This window comes from Lygodium microphyllum, chromosome 17, assembly GCF_053477565.2.
Source record: "Lygodium microphyllum isolate KBCC chromosome 17, Lygodium_microphyllum_v1.1.10, whole genome shotgun sequence".
NCBI lineage: Eukaryota > Viridiplantae > Streptophyta > Polypodiopsida > Schizaeales > Lygodiaceae > Lygodium > Lygodium microphyllum.
This window is the reverse complement of record NC_141151.1, coordinates 145,924,212-145,946,693: the sequence shown is the minus strand read 5'-3', so window position 1 is coordinate 145,946,693 and position 22,482 is coordinate 145,924,212.

Sequence of the window (22,482 nt, the reverse complement as noted above, 5' to 3'; positions counted from 1 at the left end):
ACCCCTGTGGTCGCCTTCAACCCTATGCACTGCGACACCGGCCCGTGCGAATTGTAAATGGTTAGAGGCATGGGCTTAGGCCATGACAATAGGGAAGAGCAGGAGAAGGGTTGGAGGAATGGGCCAAGCTCGGTGGACCAATAAGGGGATGACTGCCCAAAGGGAGTTAGGGTAAGGGTTTTGTATAAAAAGCAAAAAGTAAATGACGAAGATCGTTCTTATGTGTGGCCAAAAGTTGCTCTCCTCCTCTTCTTCTTCTTCTTGCTCTTGCTTTCTTGAGATTGTGCTTGAGAGAGGGAGTGTGAGAGTGTGAGGGAGTGAGTGTGTGAGGGTGAGGGGCCATGGTGGAGAAGCTCTCCATCTTCTTCTCTCTTTTTCTCTTCTCTTCACTTCTCTTGTCTTGCTCGTGGCAATGGAGCTTGGAGCGTGAAGCTTGAGGATTGAGCTCACTTAAAGCTTCTACTTGGATGGTGGAGCTACCAGAGTGCTCAGGAGTAGAGGGAACTTGATCAGGCATAAAGGTAAGCTTACTACACTCGTAGAGAGAGATAAGATGTCAGCTATGTGAGAGGTAGCCATTAGTGCTCGGCTTGAAATGCTTGAGCAATAAGGGGTCTCTGGGTCTTGGCGGTCACCTCTACATCCATTCAACACATTTTGCGATGATTACGATTGCAATTTTCATCAATTCTAAATCTCAAATGGCAAGAGAATGAGACCTGCTTTCCATTCAATGCATTTTGCACTGATTAGAATTGTAATCTTCATCGATCCTAAATCTAAAATGGCAAGAGCATCAGACCTGCTTTCCATTCGATGCATTTTGCATTGATTAGGATTGCAATCTTCATCATTCCTATATCTCCAATGGCACCTTCAACAGCCTTCTAATTTCTCATTCTTGTTTCCTCTTGTTGGATTGTTCCTATATCTCAAATGGCACCTTCAATGGGCTTCTAATTTTTCATTCCTATTTTGTTTTTTTCATTTGAGTTTCCATCTTCTTTCAATTTTTTGTAGATCAACATTTGTTTATCAATTTATCTCCATCATCCTCGTCTTCTTCATGTCACACTGAGTTCTAGCAATTCAAGGATCAAGAGCTTGGATTGTTTGTGATTTTTGTGTCTTTTTTAACCTCATATCTATGGCACATAGGTTTCTTTTTTAAATTTATGTGTGGTAATAAGCCATAGTTGGTAGTAGGTGGTGTCATGTCTACATTCGTCAAAGAACCTAGACACTGCATAAGGAATATGTTTTTGAAGTTCAGTAACCCTTTAGTGTAGCACATAAGCCTTTCGGTATGCCTACATTCGTCAAAGAACATGGACACTACATAAGAAGAAATACACTTCTGAAGTTTAGTCAACCTTTTGAGTAGCAAATGAGCCTCCGACATGCTTGGATTTGTAGAGAACATGGACACCGCTGTCACTACTGTCTAGCAAGATGTAGGAGCATGAATCATCACCACCTATTGTTGCTGCAAATTATTATGACTAAGATACCAATCCACCTACAAAAATCTTCTTGATCCTAGCAAGACCCTATTGTAGAAGTTGCATTGCTATTTGTGGAAAGTTTTACTGCTCTTCTCTAGGGACATTCGTCTTACATTCAACCATGTGTCCATTGATCATATGCATTTCTTGAAGAACTCTATCAACAGCTATTGGATCTACAAAGGTCACAAATTCAAAGCCTTGGGCCCATCCTGTAACTCTATCTTTCATGATGATAGACTCTACAACCTAGCCATATGGACAGCATAGGCCTTTATAACATTTTTGGCTACATTCAACAAATCTTGGTTCAATCCCGTACCTATGGAGATTGAAGGTGAAGAGCATGCTGCCGGGCTGAAATTCAACATGGAGCAAGATTATAATGAAGAATCTTGGTCAATTTGAGTTTAAATTGAAATCTTATCAAAGGACTCTTCATCAATGATATTATTCAACCCCAAGTACAAGAGGTATTCTCAAACATCTTTTAATCTCTCTTGAAATATCCTATTGTTGAGCTTACCCAATTGATGAAAGAGAGGTTAAATTGGTAAGAAATTATCCATATCCCCAAATGTATTACATGATCATTCCCTAGAGCATTCATAGATGGTAATGATTACTAAACCACTTTGATTTCATTGCCATAATCATACTTTAGCTTCCAAATTTCTCATATATTTCTCCCTAACCTTAACACTGCCTTATTTGATTGTTGTCTCAAATGTCATGAGAAAATTTGTGCCCAATGGTAAGTGAAGAAAAAGACAATTGTAATGTAGTGAGTCATTTTTGCTGAAAGTTTTCCACCTACTCCCATTTCAGCTTCCAGCCCATTTCACTCAATTCCTACATATCAGGAAATTGATAACTATTTTCTTTCATTGCATCAATTTCATGTAGTTTTATTAGCCTAGTATTGATTTTGTAATATTTCCGTTAAAAAAATATTACTAGTCTGACTTTCCACAACCCGCGTGAAACTCATGCAAAGGTCAATTGAGAGCGGAATTTTGGTGCTAGAAAGTGCTTAAAAATAGCTAAAAATTATGAATATCAAGGGAAAAATATGCAACGTCAAAGGCGGCGGCTCGATCTAGGACGATTTTAAGCGCCAAAGTGCTTTAAAGGTGCCCGAGCGACACTTTTTGATTTTTCATAAATTTTCAGACAGTCGTGCGGGTTGACACGAGCAATTGGCCAATGAAGGATGCTAAGCCGGACGCCCTGGATTTTTCAGAGCTCAATTCCGAGTCCGGACGGGAAAATGGCCAAGGAAACGGTCAAGATGCGAAGGGGTGGACAAAATTTGGCCCAAATGAGTAAGTGACTCTTGGGAGCCCAAGAATGAAATGCCACATGAAATGTTGGGGAAGAATCATGGAGAGAGAGAGGAGGAGATCAACGCCAGCATGCGCGCGAAAAATACGCCCTTCTTGATGGAGATGGAGATGTGGGGCTGCAAACAACCCCTGCAACTGATCATGGGCCCTCATTCCCTCCTGTCTGTGGATCTTATCGCCGCCCTTCGCTCCTCAATTGATGGCCTGAATGCTAAGATAGAAATCTAGTCTTTCTCTCTCCTCCCTCTCTCTCTTCTAAGAGGGAATTCATGTGGGAAGAAGAAGGAAGAAGAAAGAATAATGGAGGCTTGTCCGGCATGGATCGGATTGCTTCACGAGCTGGAAATAGTGACTTGTGATCGTCATGAGCATGAAGTGCTGCTGATTTTCAGATTTGCAGCCATGGACATGAAACCTGAAACACGCAAATAAGCGGTAATTCAATTTTTTCAAAGGAAATTTGAGATTTCATGGCTTTTGATTGATAAAATGTTGTTCATGTGGGCTAAAAATTATTTATGTTGCTATTTTCCATGAGTACTTGTTGATCATAATCAGAAAATCAGAAAAAATATGCATCTTGTGGTTCAAAATAATACACTAAAACACGTAAAATATGAAAAATCAAGGGAAAATGATGGTTTTGGGCATAAAAATGGAAAAATGAATAGGAACACCAACTAAATTTTCATTTTTGCTGCAAGAAGGAACTAAGGGCCACAGCCCATAACCTATTTTGAATTTTCAGTAATTAAATAATGCAGAAAATAAGGGAAAATACAAGGAAAATAGAGGAAAATCACTAAAAATAGGGAAAAAATGCATTTTGGGTGCGGAAAATTAATGAAAATTAAGAACAATGTTTGTGAATGTTTGAGGGGACTGAAGCATGAGGATTTGCCTCAGTTCAACCCCACCTTCTTGTTCTAGTGTGTGTATTCCCGCTTTTTACACATAAAATGATGGCAAAATGCCCTATAAATCCATACAACAATGCAACATTTGATCGATGGAAGGGTAGAGTGGTTAAAATGTGTCTAAATGTGGAGTCAAATGATGAAAAGATTATTGCCTTGTTTGCATGCCATATAGGTCGGTGAATAATTATAAAATAAGAGCCTAGTAGCACGAGGGTTTCCTCGGTGCTAGGTTTGTGCAATGCCCATAAGAACGGTAGTTGAAAATCATTGAAAGGATGTTTTGCACATGTGCACAATATTGATTTTATAATTGTTTGAGCACTTGGCATCCACAATATGCATAAATCATGGAAATATTTAAAGGTATCAGAAATCCTGGATGCACGGCAATTGTTTTCATTAGGATCTTGACCTACGTTGAGTGAGAGATAGGACACCCTAAGCCATAGGCTAGTCCTGGGGTCTAGGTAAAAGAGAAGTAAGGACAATGGTACATTCCTATATACGATTAAATGGTACCTTGAGTGGATTTTGTGCGACATGTTTATATGTTGAGCGACGCATCAAGGGGCCAATCCCCAAGGTGTAGGAGAGTCGTAGAGGGGTGGCGGCATTCAGCCGTTGGAGGACCCCCTATGTATGTGCTTTGTGCCATTAGGCAATGTGTAAGGGACTCCCTCTGAGGAATAGTGGGTGAGAGAAGAGTGGAAACGATGTAATACAAACACAAGACATTTAGGAAGGCAATGTATGTGTCATCAACGCTCCTGGCCGCGAGGCCGTGGGGTTGTTGAGCGCGTGTGATAGAGGTCCGGCTAGTGCACGAGCCAGTGCCAGCCCGTTCTAGGTTCCGTCATCAATTCCAGCATTGGAGTTACCGACGGTAAAATCTTTAAATTGTACGTGAGGTATCATAACTCTCCACCCACTGGCAAAACGGGACCGAGATTTAACTCTTCTCTTTCTCTCTTTCTCAGCTCTTCTAGATTTCTCTTTTATTCTCTTGGCCTCATCCCTTTTTTCTTTCTTTCGTCATACCTTTGTGCTTCTAGACTCGTTTTGTGCTTTGTGTAGGTTTGTTTTCCCCTTCTTCTCCCTCTCTTCTTTGGCCTTCTTCTATGGAGTCTCTTTCTTTAACTTCTTGTCCTTTCCTTGGACAGATTGTGCTTCTTGCTCACCTTTTTCCTCACTCACGGTCCTTTTGTTGGATTGCTCCTACTGTCCTTGGTGCGGAGGACACCTATATGGCATATTACCAATTTTCTCATTGTCTCGTGCTTTCCCTACAGCTTTTCTTATAATGGTTGTCAAGATTCCTTCGAAGCCAATGGTGGAGGCCTTTGAGGATAACAATTTCTTGGCTTTGGAGGCTGAGGATTCTCCCCTTACGGGCCTTCCACTAGTGGCTAAGGATTTTGTCAATATCTCTATCGTCTTCCTCACAAAGCCATTGAGGTTTACCTTGGGACTCATCAGCAATGCTCTTGAGCATTGGTATGTTGATTCTATTCATCAATGTATTATACCGTTGATGACTAGAGAACAGAGCATGCACCATTTTGGCCAAGATTTGCATCTCGAGGTTGGGGATGTCAACTAGGCTGATGCCATTGTTTGTGTGGAATATCACTTTGTCCATCCCTAGCATATCGTACACATCTCGCTTTGTCCATTTTTCCACTTTTTTTGGTAAGCCCAGTGCTTTTTGTACCAGCTGAGGGCTCAGCTCAATTTCTACCTAGTGGGCTTCATTCTCTCTAGGTCACCATGACAGTGCCTCACCCATTTTTGTTGAAGTTCCAAAGAAAATATCATAGTCTATGGCTTGGCCCACCTTTTCCATGTACTTCTGCAAGCTTGCACTACTTCACCAATTGCTGGATGGCTGGTTCCTCCACAACTATGTTTTCTAGATTTAGGATATACATGAATTTGAGTTGATTATAAGCCATTGTCTCCAATGAGAGGCCATATTTCACTTGCTCCTCCTTTGAGAATGGAAGTTTGCTAGTTTTATCTTGACTTGCCATAGTGGGTACCTATCATAACGCCATAGTTCACCATTAGTGTCCTCAAGGTAATTTCTTGCAGAAAGGTAAGCAAGAATTAACTGTGCTTTCATGGAAAGACTAAAAATGCTTAAGTTTAAAAAGAGAAATTTCTTTCAAGTAGTCCATTCATTCCAAATATTTTACAACTTTTCATTAGTCATGAGTTTATTTTTATCCACTCTCTTCCACTCTCAATCACTAATGAAGTGCGTTTCATTCACCTTACATGTTCACATGTTTGATTCCCCCTTACCCCACAATCCTTCCTAGCATTAAGGTTTGAGGGGTCAAGGGCATTCAATACTGGCTTGTGGTATTTGTTTTGCAGGCATTCTTTGTGACTGTCTATGTTGTGGTGTGTGTGTTTACCATCTGAATGGCGCCTCACGCTCCTCCTCCTATCCAGTATGTCCCGCTGGTTAGGAGGGATTACTCTTCCCTTGGCTTTTGAGCCTATAGCGAAAGCTGAACTTGCGACTTTCGTGGCTGTCTCCTTTCCCTTGATTCCAGAAGATCCATCCATGTGTGATGGGTTACTTACTTCATACAGCAAGAAGTTGGGACTGGTCCATGGTACTTCCATGACATTGACACCACGAGGGTAAGGGAATGCTCTCTTTCTTCCCTACAAAGGAGAGCCCTTTGTTACAACTCGACAACTATTCTCCAACAATGAGATTTTGAAGCTGTTACAGAAACAAACCAAGGAAATTATGGATGTCAAGAAAGTGATCAAAACTTCAGGAGTCTCTTTTTCCATGATCACTGATCCTGTGTGGAAGTTGGTCTGCCAGTTTCTCCAAGACAGGTTTATGCCTGCCAAAACGGCATCCCATTACTTGTCCAAAGAGCTCTTTACAGCTTCGAGGATGGTGTTAAAAGGAGTAGCTATTGATTGGAGCACCTACCTACTCACAAAGATGGATCAACATTTTGTCAAAGTAACCAGGGGCAATGTCACAAATATCACCTATGGGTCCTACCTGTCTGCTTTCTTGACGTACTGAGGTTTAAAGAAGGGTGTGCCTCCACCTCCTCCATCTGATCGAGTACCTCCTCCTCCACCTTCTGAAGAGTCAGAACCTATTGATATAGAGGATCTGGATTCTCCTCCTCCACTGGTCATTCAATGAAAATGCTTAAAGCGGGTGGCAGATAAAGCTCCTTCAGTTCTTTCTTCAATTACAATTCCTGCTACATCTGGTAGTGACCTCTCTGCTTATCTCACATGTAACAACCTGTTCAAGGCACATAGAGAGGGTTCCTTGGACATATTAGTTCCTTCAGGTGAACAGTCTAGTGTCAGGAGATGCCATTCCATTCCTCTGTAAAGACATTCAAAGTTCAATTGAACTTTCCGTGACAACCTGTGTTCAATAACTGTATGCTTCCTTTTATGAAGAATTGATGCAGTCCAAAGACTAGTTGCATAAGGGAACATCAGAGTTAGCCTCTGCTAAAGACACACTAGCATATCTATTTAAGCAGATGGAGCAACAAACCCACATGCTTGAGACCCAAAAATAAGAGATATCTTCTTTGAAGATTCAATTAACACAAGCTCAATCAGAGGTCACTAGAATCTCAGAGGAGAAAGAGAGGATGTCCAAAGAAGCGCAAGAGTTTCAAACTCTTTTAGGTGCAAAACTCTCAGCCTTACAGACTGCTAATGACACAGTGGAATCACAAGCTTCCCAAATCAAGCAGTTACAAGACCAACTGACACAGTCACGGCCTGTTCCTCCAAGCCCTAATGTTCCACTGATCCCTTTTCTCTCACAGCAGGACTTGGTAGTTCTCCAGAGACAGGCTACCTTGTGTCCTTTATTCCAAGATAAAGTGGAACGATTGCAGTCGAGGCTGGATCTGCTATGGTCTACATTTGAGCATTTCCAGCAATATGTTCCTCCGGACCATTCTTTTTTTGTCCACTATCAATTGCAGAAGTTGGCCTTTTACATGAAGCTTTCAATGATGGATCTTTCTCTTCCAGAGGATGGTTGGAGTGGGGCTTGGTCTCTTGAGTTACTGATAGAAGTGGTCCGTATGGTGTTTGAAGATTATGTCACAACGGATACCATGTTGTTGTCATACATGTATCTATGGGGAGATCTGTTGATTCTAGATGAAGTAGATATGGCGTGGTATGTGAGAGACGTGGTTTTACAAGCTGTTTTATATGTCAACTATTTGGAGTTGCGAATAGATGACATGTTCCAGAGTTACTCTTCAAAAGTGGCTACTTTCCCTGATAATTCGTGGCACTCAATGATTGATTCCGTGGTCTTGAATCAACGATAGAACACAGCTTCTACCTATGTATAAAGCACTAACCAACTGAGGGTGGATCTCTTAGCTCACCTTTCCAAAAATAATCCATTTGATTCAACCTTTTTTTATGCCTATCAGAGAATATCTATCTTAGGTCCCTTTGTTCCTAGCCTACTATACTACCAACAAATGGCTTACCATTATGATACCTATCTTTTCCTTTATCAAACCAATTCAATAGCAATCTTACCTCTTCTTTTCCAACCTCAATCTTCTCCTCAAATTCCCATATTTACATATTGCTCTTTTATCGAAGATAGAGTATTTTCTCCTTCTCCACCATGCCCTTCTCGATCCATCCATGTACCTTCTATCTTTCCTATTTATCAATTAACACCCTTCCTAACTGATTCCCTAAAATTTTCAGCCACTCCTTCTTTAACTTATTCCTCCAGTTATGATTTTGCCTACCCATCTCTTCATCCTCTTTTACTTATTCAACTTCCATCTCCTGCCACTTCTATCTCTCAACCCCCTCAGTTGCTTAGTGAATATGAAGGGTTTGATCAGCAGATTACCAAAAGAAGAGGATGGAGCTCGACTGATTCTCTTACAAGACCTCAGATAAACTGGCCAATAATTCGAGGAGATTGGACAAGTGCCAGTCAAGTATACCAGAACTGCCTTCATTTTTCTCACCAATATTCACAATCTCTAGATCCTTTAGTGAGATTGATAGCTCATTTTGCTTGGTATCTAGCATACATGCATAGGCATTTCCATAATGATCAAAAGACCATTCCAAAACTCTGTATGAATGTCAACATGAACATTGACTCCCACTAGTTGGATGTCCTATATTTTCATGCCCTATGTCTCCCTAGCAGATACCTTGTTTTGCTAGAAAGGATGTGCTGCTTATAGTTCTTTCAAAATCCTCCAAAGACATTTGTAGATGAATCCTTCTCCATGGAGCATTTTCGAAACCACCAAGCCTTCAAAAGGGATCATCTTCATTGATGCCTTTGCAATGTATCTTAGATGATTCTTAATGATATATATCTCTTTTTGGAGGTGTCATTCAGATGGTTGTGTTAGTGTTTGTGTGTATTGTAATAATTGTATGTGATGAGTTCATGCTGATTGAGAATAATTTGTTCGAGAGCTCTTTTCAAGCTATTGATGGTGGATGAAAAGCCTATGATGGAAAGCTGAAGAGAACCTCTTATATCCTTTACAAATTTGTTATAAATTTTTTAAACGATTAATCAGAAGAGTTAATGAATAATGGGAGTTTTCCTTTAGTAGTTTTTTCTATCAGATACAGGTGATAAGTTGGGGTCGTGTTTTGAAGAGATTATTGAAGATTCTACGGATGATCCAAATTGAGCTCTTTAATGAACTCATATTCTTGTTTTCCTTAGGTCGCAAGGATGCTTCCTTTCTAAGTGTGGGGATATATTGAGAGTGGAAAAAGAATGGATTTTTGACTGATTTTTGTTGTTTCTGAGGACTAAATGATTGATTTTTGATGGATTTAGAGTGATGTATAGTTGTTAATGAAAGTATTTGAGAGTGTTTTGGATGATATTGATTATGTTTTGGAAGTTCATGATGATTATCAGTGGAGATATGAGGTTCTGTGATATTCTGTTGAGGTTCTGATTGGTTCTATATACCTTCTGTATAGCTTGTGTTTTGTTCTGATGATCGTCAGTATGAAACATGGATTGATGATTGATGAAGATTGAGATCTTTTGAAAGCTTATTGAATATTTTTTGATAGTATGGAATGGTTTAAGTATGAGTTATGAGGTTCTGATGACCTTCTGTAGACCCTTTGTAGAGCTTTTGTCTCTGCTCTGTCTCTGCTCTGGTCTCTGCTCTGTCTCTGTACTGTAACTGTACTGTAACTATTCTGTAGACCTTCTGTAAGTGTTCTCTAGAATGTATGTGTGACATTGGGAAATTTTTCTAACCTTTGGAAAGGATGAATCTAAGTTCAAAAGAGCTAAAACAAGTGGAAGAAGCAGCTACTAAAGACTGAATAGAAGACTAAGTGACAGTGACCGTAGTGAGCTGTGAAAAGACACTGTAGTGGCTCTGGTGACTCTTCATATCAGACATACCTCTTGGGAGGTGCATCCACGACCTAAGAAGGATTATTGAGGGTTATGATGAGAGCATTCTAGTAAGGATATGATGTACTATTGATAGGGAGAGAGAGAGAGAGCCAGAGATAGCCAATTCTATCAAAATAGTGTAACTGTATATGAGAGATTGAGAGAGAGAACTATGAAGACATTGAATATGAATAATATGTGATTGATTTCCATTCAAAGATGGTGTATTTCATTGTGTTATTTGTTATATTGAAGAATTTTATGAAGTTGCTGAAGATTATGGTTGATTCTATCAAATCCATGGGAGATATCTACTATGATGCTGTGTGAAGAATTGCTGTTTTCTTTGTTTTGGTCATCAGAAGAATGAAATAAAAGCTTGTTGATGTTACAAGATAGATTTTCTTGCAAGAGAACTCCCTTTTCCTTGGTGTTCCTCTTGGGGCTCCAACTATAGTGATGCTACCCATCGTATCGACAATTTTTAACCAATTGTGTATATTGATGCAATTCTATGAGTTGGAAATATAGACACGTGATGTTTTACAGCCCATCATATCATAACATATTCGAGGAAGACATGAGTAGTAGATTACCCTTTCTTTGCTATTCCCCTACTGTTAAATGCCCACATGCATTATCAAATCAATTCCTACAAGGATGCCTCCAGCAAATAAGAAATTGATGTCAACACTTTGTCAGAAATGTTGGAAATTGCATTAGTCTATATTATGCTATCTATTCATCTTCAGCAAGAATCTCTGCTTGTCTAAATGAGGGGAGAAGCCCCTCAATAACAAGATTAACATGTGCTAATGTACCATAACTCAAAGACTTGCTGAAAATTGGAACCCCCTGTTGCTGTCCACCTATTGCTCACATCTACAAATATTACATGCACTGTCGTTATACTTTGAGTGTTTCCTATAAAGAGTAGGGCTTCTTCCACTTGAAACTATGATAGTGCTTATGGTACATAATGATATCTCTACTTATTTTTGTATAGTTTTCATTATTTAGGTTTCTCTCTAACACTGTCTTCCCTGCAATATTGCTATACCTTATAAATAAACCCTCTGCCATGGATACATCGCTAGATGGTTTTAGCTACTATTGGAGTTCAATTTCTCGACTATTGTGCATAGAGAAAAATAGCACTTCATTTCTAATCACTTGACAATGAAACTAAAAGTGTTTTATGTTGACTCAGTCTTTGGTTGCATCTTGAAGACATATGGATGCATAGAAGCAGCATACAAGGGCCAAGAAATACACATGATATAGTAGTTGGCATTGTATTAGTAGATATGTGTGCTAACTTGGCTTACTTGCAAAAGCACATGTGCTTGATAAGCCACTACTTTCAAATCTAGTTTTGTGAAATGTGCTAATAGCAGGATCTATACATGATGGTTATGGAGAGAAACTGGGGTATTTTGAATAAATGTATTGAAAGTTTGTGGCTTAGAATCTACAATTAAGGGACAAGAAATAAGAAGTGTTTGATAAGATTTCTACACATAACCTAGTCATGTTGAACATACTTATCTCAATGTATATCCAACGTGGCCAAGGTGGGAGCTTTGACTTGTTTTAACCAAATGCAAGATGAGGGCCTTTCTTTCTCTAGATACATTTGCCTTTGCTTATGTCTTAAAAGCTTGTGGTAGCATTAGAGCTACAAACAAGTGACAACTAATAGACATTGCAATTTAGAAAGTGCGGATGCTATAAAGTTGTCGATCATGTAGTGATATATGTATGCCAAAGGTTGCCTTCTTGAAGATGCACAAGAATTTTACGATAAGCTTTTGAGTTGGATGTGGTCTTATATTTTTAAATGTAGGGTTGTCATATATTTTTAAATAGTGTGCTTGTAGTAGTAGAGGGTACTTGTAGTGATGTTGGAGATATGATATACTATCACTTTCACTATTTCATTGGTTGATTGCACACGGATACAAAAAATCAAACTCATGCTTATTCCAAGTTAGAGAAAATTAGAATCACATATGAAATTTCCTATATAGGAAAACTATCATATATCGGGAATTTGCCCTTTATAGGGAAACATAGAAAAATTTCCCTATGTAGGAAAAATTTCCCCCATATGAAAATTTTCTTACATAGAAAAGAAAAAAAAGGGAATTCCCTATCAATTCCCTAGATAAAAATACACATAAGTAAGGAAAGTAAATAATAGGGAAAATGGAACATTTCTCTAACTAGGAAATGTTCTATTTTCTCTATTATTTACTTTCCTTACTTATGTCTAAATTTCCCTTTGTGATTCCCTAGTTTTTCAATGTTCCATTTTCCCTATTATCTACTTTCCCTACTTATGTGTATTTTTATCTAGGGAATTGATAGGGAATTCCATTTTTTTTCCTATGTAGAAAATGATTAAAAGTCCCTTTCTGTTTGTATTGTGGACATTGGCAAAAATTCTATTATTCATTTTTACTTTATTAAAACCACTTTTTAAATCAAGTATTTTTCTATTATCATTTATATCAGAGATATAAAAATATCATTCTATGAGATTTTATTATGTCATTATATGCCTCCTATATGCTAAGTTGTATGATAAAGTTACTATATGTTATACTTTCTTATATGGTAACGTTTTTGATGAAGTTATTATATAGATAATGTCTGTTTATGAAGTTACTATAGAGATAGTCATGATAATGAACTTCTTATATAGTAAGCTAATCGAAAAAATATTTCTATATAGTAAGTCAATTAAAAAAATTTATCTATATTAGAAACTATCTTTCTAGATTGGCAATTTAGTAAAGTTTGATTTTTCCTATATTATACTCTTTCTAGTGATGTGGAAATCTAACTAGCAAATTCTCTTTTATTTCCTATATAGTAAGTGGTCTAGAGTTTCTTGTGACTTGGCCTTCTTTTTTCTGTCTCTATGGCCCACCCCGAGGCCTCTGTTGCTAACAGCGGCTCCCCTTGCGGAAGAGGAGAATGAGAACGGGGGACTCCCCACCACCCTGCGCTTGCCATAGCTTCTGTGAGCCATACGCTCTTCTATTCTCCTCCTCTCACACAACTATCCCAAACTAGCCTTCTTATGGGGGACTGCTCCAAGCATATGATTTCTGCCATATCTATCCCCAAACAATCCGTACGCTGACTCGGACCCATACACCCCACCATATTCTGCACCTTGTCCTCCTATATGACATACAAAACAGGATCCTTGATTCTAGGAGATCCAGCAGGAATTTCAAGCTGATGTTCAGTACCTTTGTTTAGTATTGTAGAAGGAATATCCTCCTCATTTGCATATCCCACTTGAAGGATTCTAGGTCCATTCATTGCCAAGCATGCCCTGCATCCACCCTCCTCTCAAGGCTTCAAGAAGTCCCACAAGCTTCCACACAAACATATATTCTAATTTGTCTGACTCCTAGACTTGTAGCAAGCGTTTGGCTCCAGCTTCTAACTGTGTTAGATTGGCAAGAAACATGACTGATAGCCTGTTTATCGATTTTTTTGGTCTTGGTTTGTTGATCCTAGCTTTGTCTTTTTCTTTTGGCACCAGCTTTGGCTTCATATTTGGATCATCATAACTTCTTCCTTGGTGGACTTCATGGTGGTCTTCATTGCCTGCTTGGTCTCTGTACTCTTCTTGATCTTGATGTTCTTCATCTTCACTTGGGCTTAACCTTGCATTTACATCTTCAAAAAACAAAAGGTTCCACTTTCTCTATATTCCTTGTATCTCCAATGAAAAACTGCATTTTGTCAAAGGTCTCTTTGCCAAATAAGTTGACAGCTTTCTTTGCATCTCATAAGAGGACACGAGCCTAAACACCCCTACCCATCAGTGCTGTTACTACAAGCTACCTTGATTATTGTATAAGGAATGTCAAAAGACAAGACATCCATGATGTGATCCATGTATTTATCATAGAAGACATCAAGAAAATGGCTCTTCTTTGTTAATTGCTTGCAAAGAGCACATATCCCATAAAAAGCCACCTTGACATGCTCCTCAAGTCTTCAATAACTGACAGTTTCTTTTATATGTTCCTGACTTTTGTTCATGCAATGTGCCCTAAGAAGTATATGCTTTGGAATAGAACTTCCTGCCAATACATACATGATTCAAGAAGATATGCAAATTGGAATTCATGCTATGCAAACACTCAAGTGATGCTCAGACGAAAAAATATGGATGTAGTTGAAGATATTGTGCCTAGCCTATCTACTCGTGCTTGTGCACCATGGAAAGTGCAAACAAATTTCCTTGATTATTTAAATCCTTTACCTCACCCCTCAACTCTCAGCAAGAAAATATGTCATACTCCGGTCCACCCACCATAATCTCACCATCAATCTAGAAATGATGGTCCTCAAGATATTGACCAGATAATAACAACCCATCTCATAATTGGCGGCGTCGTTCACCACCTTCTAACTCACCCAACCACCTTATACACTCTATTAGAGGTTCCTAACTTTGTGATGAACATCCTAAATATCGTTGCGTGTAAGAAATGTGTGTGCTCAATGATAGCTGCTCTCTCATGTGCGTGTGCAACTAGGATTTACTGTATATAGCTACAGCGGGCTCAATGATGGTGCAAAATGTGCATAATCCCAACCCATGCCATGGAAGTATTTGGTAAGATCAGGAGATGACCCCCGAGTGCAGTGCATCAACAAGTGCCATGTGAAGTGCTCGTGAACCCATAATCCCTGTGATGTGCAAGAGTCTCGACAAGAAATTATATCTTTTTCCACAATGTTCGACAACTACTAGCAAACTCCAACTTGAACCTATCTAAAAAAATACCAAATGCGAACAAGGCTATCAATTTTCACACTCAAAAAATCAAACAAAATCACAAAAACAAATCCTAAGCTAGACAAACACAAGAAATCCAATTACAAAATGAAAAAACAAACAAGCACGCAAACAACTTAGGTAACAAAAAGCAAATCTAACTACAGTTTGATTAGGGGTTTTGCATTTTTAGAGCAACGTGAATCATGATGGGATCCTAAAGTCCCCGATACTAGTGAAGGGACAGAAATCTTAGAGCATTTGTTTTCTTCTACGTAGATAGAAGGGATTTTCCGTTGAATGGAGGTTTATCTTCTACATAGGCAGAAGGGGAAAATCATTGTGAATAACATTGTGAAATAATAAATAAATTTTCTTTATCTTTGTGTTGTGCCATAAAATTATGCAAAGGAACCTGTGATAACGGGTTAATTAACGAAGATGCTTTTATATGTCATAACTTAATGTGATAGGTAATTAGAAAACTAAAGAAAACCATTTGTGGAAAGCGGGTGGACAAGATCCTTGACAGATCCGTCCCTAGATGGGTGGTCGCGGTAAGCTAGGAGTTTCTTTCAAGAGATTGAAAGAAATGTTAATTAGGAAAAATTAGGTAGAGCCGAGCATTGACTTACTAGGGTCAGGTCTTAAAACCTTGATAAAAAATTATCTCGGGGGAAAGCTATGGTAGCTATACCAAAACTTCATTAAGGTTTCATGAATTCTAACCAATTGATGGAAAAAAGTGTTGCACTCCGTGAACCAAGAGTAACTATGATCACTCTAGTCAGATGAGAAGCTCTTGTGGGACACCTTGGATGGAGCTAGCTGATGCATCGATATCTCAATTGTCAAATTAGGACCCTGAGCTTGCAAGTTGGTCCTTGTGGGGATGGTCGGTACCTTTCATTACGAGGTGGACTTTGGGAAAATTGGACGATAGACCCTGTGCATTCTCACGAGTGCTAGGCAAAGCCCTCTAGGATGGTTCCCTGATGGACCACTAAAATGTGATACTAGGGAATTGTTAGGTAGACATGTGAGAGTTGCCAATGAGAGCTGAGTTTTGAAGCCATTTTTTAGAGTATCAAAGTGGCCCGAGAGGCCTAAAGAGTGAATTTTCATGGAAAATGAATTGAGTGTGGATCAAGAAGAGGGAGTTTTTCTAGATGCATTTCAACACCATGAATCCAATTCAAGTATTCATTCATCAATCAAAGGTTATTTGAATCTCCATTTAATGTTTGCAAGACATGGCATTGTGAAGCGTCTATCGAATAGGTAGCCGAAAATAGTGTGACAGAGGCGAGGTTGATAGATTATAATGCCACAAAGATAGACATCTTGTCAGATCACGATTCTGAGCTTATTTTTCCCTTCATCCAAGCTGGAACCACTCATTATAGACAAGTATGAACATGCAAAAATGAGCCAAATATTTTAATGATTTGTATTAATGATCAAGTAGTAGAGCTTTAAGCTCATTTGTCTTCATGAGATAGGGGGATGCAAATTTTGTTGGGTTTTCTCAAATCCATCGATTTAAATATTTGGTAAATTGGGGAGAGATGGGGTGTAATGAATGAATCTAAGAGGAGCGAGGAGAAGAGCTGAAGAGACAAAAAGAGAGCAAGAAGAAGAGAAGAGAAGACTAGAAAGAGGAGAGAGAAAGATAGAAAAAGGGAGAGAAGGAGGGAGGAAGCCATGGAAGCTAAAGATGAAGATAAAGAGTATGTTCTTGATAATAACATATTACCCTAATCTAGGACTCTGACACCTTCTATACCCTGGATAGTGTGACTGCGTGTTTAACCCCTAGTTTGTATGTATCCTACTTGTTGCAATCCATCCAATGATGGGTGGGTTTAGGGAGGGGTGCAGATTACTACTCTAATCCATATTACAATGAAAATGGGTGGGTAAAGACTAGGAATAGCATGATGTCCATGACTGGTGTGGTGAGGTAAAATTGTCATAACTTTTGGTAGCCTACTCCAAATGGGGCATGCCCCATGTTGAAACAGAGCTTATGAGGATTTTTTAAAGACTATGTAGGATGCATATGCCTGCAATTTGGGTAAGTATAAAACAATTCTAAACCAATGTGCAATCTGCAGGTAGAGGGTGGTCAAATGGGGGCATAACTAGCTAGCCTTCAATCCATTGAGCCCTTGGAGGTGCAGAATTTCATTGAAAATGGTGGTTGGACAACAAGAGGCTTCTTCTAGGTAGGGGTAGGCCTTACCATTTGATGAGATATTCCTTGATGGATTGAGACCTTAAGTGCTTATCTCGTTGCCCAATGATTGCCTCAAGGATATACTAAGTGATGGCTTCTTCATCTATGGGGGGAAGTTCTTTCACATAGCCCATTGAGGTGCCCATGAAGGGTTTAAACTGGCTAATATGAAACACATTGTGGATTTTGGTGGTAGGGGGAAGCTATAATCGATCAACCAAGTCATTGACTCTCTTTAGGATATCCAATAGGGGGCCAAAGAAGCAGTGGGCCAGCTTCTTACTGCTACCCTCTTTGAGAGTGGAGTAGCGGGACTTAGGCACTTTCAAGAGAACCAATTCCCCTTCCTAGAATTCCGAATTCCTTCTTTTCTCATCAACATAGAGTTTCATGTGTGTTTTTGCCTTTTGAAGATTCACTTTGCATTGATGAAGTAGGGCTTGCATGCTATCCGACTCATTTTGACTCTCAAGGTTTATCTTATCATTAAACAAGGCTATAGGGAGGGGAACCTTATACCTATATAAGGTCTCAAAAGCAGAAACCACAACACTAGAGTGGATGGAGTTAATTATAGACAAATTCAAACAAGTGGAGCCATGTATCTCAATTGTATAGTACATCACGGCAAAAGTGCCTCAAATATGTCTCAAGCCATTTGTTCACTCTTTCAATCTAGCCATTACTCTGAGGGTGGTATGTAGTGGATGGAACAAGCTTGGTACCCATGGATGTGGAAACTATCTGCTAGAAGTTACTCATAAACTTAGCATCCCGATCATGTATTATGACTTGTGGTAAGCCATGCAACTTGAAGACATATTCCATAAACTGAGTGGCCATCTAACAGGTAGTGTATTGGTCTTAGTGGGGATAAAGTGGAAATCTTTGGTGAGGTGATCAAATACCACGTAGATACTATTCCATCCTTTATTGCTCATGGGGAGGCCAATGATGAGGTCCATTGTGATATGAGTTCATTTCCCTTCAGGAATAGGGAGGAGATGAAAGAGACCAGCATGCCTGAGTATACTATCCTCATTCTATTAACATGGAACACATTTGGTCACAAAGTCCTTGACATCCCTCCACAAGTCTTTCCAATGAAAGCTCTTGGCAATCTTGTCATATGTTTTGAAAAATCCCAAGTGACCAATAGTGGGGCAAGAATGCATCTCTTCCATGATCTTCTACGTGAAGGGGAAAGTGTGTGAGATGACAATCTTTCTATGGAACCAAATAAGACCATGCTTGTAACATGCCTGTCTATCAGTTGTCCAAGCACGTTTTAGCGGTCCATCGAGAAACAAATCTAAGCATCGCTACCCGACAGTCCCGGGGAATGTTGCGGGGTTTGTCACCTAGGGTTTCTTGAGTCCATCACCTCACAATGAAACGTTCACAACCAAACCCACTAGGATCGACTTGAAATTAGGGTTCCTAGGGCCAAGGTCTCCTAATAGTATTCTAGGATCAGGTTTTGGACATCCTACTTTACGCAGACATACCCAATCCAAAGCAAATCCATACCCCACTTGGTTTAAAGAGAATGGAAAACAAGAGGGATGTGCCGCTCAACCTCTTTGCCCATAGGGCATAGTCCAATTTCGGTCCCCTAAAACGGCATGAATCGGATCCTAACTTAACGATACCTAAAGTCAAACGACCATAAATCCTTGTGAGAAGCCTCCCAGTTCTCTGGGACCATCCTGCCATAGGAAAACGGACCATCGGGGATTCCTCCCACATGCTTTCCTTGATAGCTTTAATTTTCTAATTAGGTCCTACCACATTTATGTGCGACATTTAAAATCAGCTTCAGTACTTAAGCCTTTTAGGGAACATGGTTCATTCGCGTAATTTACAACACAGATATGAAAACAAAACAAGCAATCCTTTTGACAAACAAGTTCCTTGACTTATCTTCAGGTTAATCATTGTCTCCTACCCATATGTGAGAATTATGTATCCCTTCTGTCCAACAGAAATACCCGGTCCAAATCACATGGCACCATAATTTCCATCCTTTATCTAGAATAGGATCTTCGAACATCCCAGACATTGGGCTCATGACCGTCTACACTACAAGGATATGAGGCTATAGTGACGGGTGTTAGCGATAACAAATAGCGACGATATCCAGAGCAAAAAAACACGAGCCGAAACCTGAGCGCGTCATTTTTTGCGCATTCACAAGAGAGAGAGAGAGAGAGAGAGAGAGAGAGAGAGAGAGAGAGAGAGAGAGACAGAGAGAGAGGGAGAGCAACCATCTTGTTGAGAGGGAGAGAAAGAGAGAAAGAAGGTTTCTCATTGCCACCGCCACTACCACCGTTCGCGAAGAAGAGGAGGAGGTGTACAAAGGGCAAAGAGGAGCCGCCAAACCCTTCTTCGAGTATTTACGGTGAGTGCATTGTTGATTTTGCTTTGCTTTTGTGTTTTCTCTCTCTCTTTTACTTGTTTTTGCTATAATTCGTATATATTGAGAGAGGGAGAGGAAATGAGAGAGAAAAAGGGGGAGAGGGAGGGAGAGAAAATGAGAGAGGGAGAGGGAGAGGGAGGAAATGTGAGAGGGAGGGAGAGAGAAAGAGAGGGAGAGGGAGAGGGGAGGGAAAGAAAATGAGAGAGGGAGAGAGAGTTTTCTCTCTCTCTTTTACTTGTTTTTGGTATAATCCGTGTGTATTGAGAGGGAGAGGAAATGAGAGAGAAAGAGAGGCAGAGGGAGACGGAGGCAGAGGAAATGAGAGAGCGAGAGGGAGGGAGAGAGAGAGAAAGAGAGGGAGAGGGAGAGGGGGAGGGAGAGAAAATGAGAGAGGGAGAGAAAGTTTTCTCTCTCTCTTTTACTTGTTTTTGGTATAATTCGTGTGTATTGAGAGAGGGAGAGGAAATGAGAGAGAAAGAGAGGGAGAGGGAGGGAAGAAAATGAGGTATAATTCGTGTGGATTGAGAGAGGGAGAGGAAATGAGAGAGAAAGAGAGGGAGAGGGAGAGGGAGAGAAAATGAGAGAGGGAGAGGGAGTTTTGTCTCTCTCTTTTACTTGTTTTTAGTATAATTCGTGCGTATTGAGAGAGGGAGAGGAAATGAGAGAGAAAGAGAGGGAGAGAGAGAGGGATGGAGAGGAAATGAGAGATGGAGGAAATGGGAGAGGGAGAGGGAGGGAGAGGAAATGAGAGAGGAAGAGGGAGAGGGAGAGGCAGGGAGAGGGAGAGGGAAACATTGAAAGAGAGAAAGAGAGGGAGAGGGAGAGGGAGAGGAGAAGAGAGGAAAAACATTAAACATAATAGGGAAAGAGAGAAGGAGAGGGAGAGGGTGAGGAAGGGAGAAAAAATGAGAGAGGGAGAGGAAGAGGGCAAAAGGAAATGAGAGAGGGAGAGGAGAAGAGAGAAAAAACATTAAACATAATAGGGAGAGAGAGAAAGAGAGGGTGAGGGTGAGGAAGGGAGAAGAAATGAGAGAGGGAGAGGAAGAGGTCCAAAGGAAATGAGAGAGGGAGAGGAGAGAGAAAAATTAGAGGAGAGGAGAGAGAAAAAGAGAGAAAAGGTTTTAAACATAATAGGAAAAGAGAGAAAGAGAGGGTGAGGGTGAGGGAGGGAGAGGAAATGAGAGAGGGAGAGGAGAGAGAAAAAGAGAGAAAAATCATTAAACCTAATAGGGAAAGAGAGAAAGAGAGGGTGAGGGGAGGGAGGGAGAGGAAATGAGAGAGGGAGAGGAGAGAGAAAAAAATGAGAGGGAGAGGAGAGAGAAAAATCATTAAACCTAATAGGGAAAGAGAAAAAGAGAGGGTGAGGGTGAGGGAGGGAGAGGAAATGAGAGAGGGGGAGGAAAAGAGAGAAAAGAAAATAAGACCTTATAATATGCTCATCCTAGGCTCATAGGGGTTAGGCCGATCCTCAACAAACCTAAGGGATATATGGCTACACTACAACAAAAAGGCCTCATAGACGCACATTTAGACGCAATTTTTGAATATAGAGAAATTCTTACAGGCACCTCTATCCGCCCGTCTATTTGCGCGTCTACCATTTCGCGTCTATAATCTCATGTATCAACAAATTTACACGCACAAATAGATGCGCAATAGACACACATATACATGCGCATATAGACACGTGGGTAGACACGCTTTTACAAGCATTGATAGACGCGAACGAAAAACAAAAAATGTCATTTTAAAAAAAAGATATTTAATTTATTTTTTAAATTTGAATTATGAAGCGCGTGTATAAGCGCGTGTAGTCTGCATTATAGACGCACGTATAAACGCGAATTATCTGCAATTTAGACGCGCTGATAGACGGACAAAACATAACTGGAAAAAAAAAACGAGAGAGCACATGCTCTCTGGTTTTTTTTTTTCCCCTCCCATACATCAGATTGTGTATTTGGGAAAAAGACAATGTATCTTACGGGCACGAGAATTGAAAATAAAAGTCCATGTATTCATTATATATCAAAAGCATTTACAAGGGAAGTTTAAGTGCTTGCGACCTAAAGCGTGGCCGCAAGCAGTAGGCTCAAAGAGATATCATACATATACAAGAAAAGAAGGCCTCATGAGGAGGTATGGTGCTCCTCTACGAATCTGAAGAAGAAACATCTTCGCTAATACCACCATGGCTACTAGCGTCGCTATCCCCCTCCTCACTATGCTCCACATCTGGGTTCTTCTACACACACAAAAGATTAGGGTTGCTTACATAGACAAGGTGGAGAAAAAGTTATAATTAGCTATACTTTTAATAGGAAAGTAAGAAAAACATACCTCCTCTGGCTGTCAAATCCTCATGGCCCAGTTGTATTGGTCATAAGTGATGAGACCCTCCTCATAAAAGTGAAGCCATGTCGCTACGCCGTTATGGCCTTGATGGTAACCTACCTCTCTAGGAGTAGGTGTCCTACCAACGATGGTAGTCTGCAAAACATTTAGAGATATACAAACAATTATGAGTCACAATATATTACACTAAAATGTATAAAGAATTGAAAGAAATATAAATTTAAAAAAACTAGAAATCAAAATATACTTACAAACTCTGCCTCCCACGACTCTCTGCCGCCCGATCCGTAATGCGACGATTCCATTGTTTCCATTTGGATCCGTCGCGCCTCTACGTGCTGGCGACTCTTCACTTTCTCAGCTGCTTTCTTCTTGGCTTTCTTCCACTCTATGCGGTGGCACATAGGTGGTTGGCTATAGGCTACAGGCCCCTCCTCCAGCCT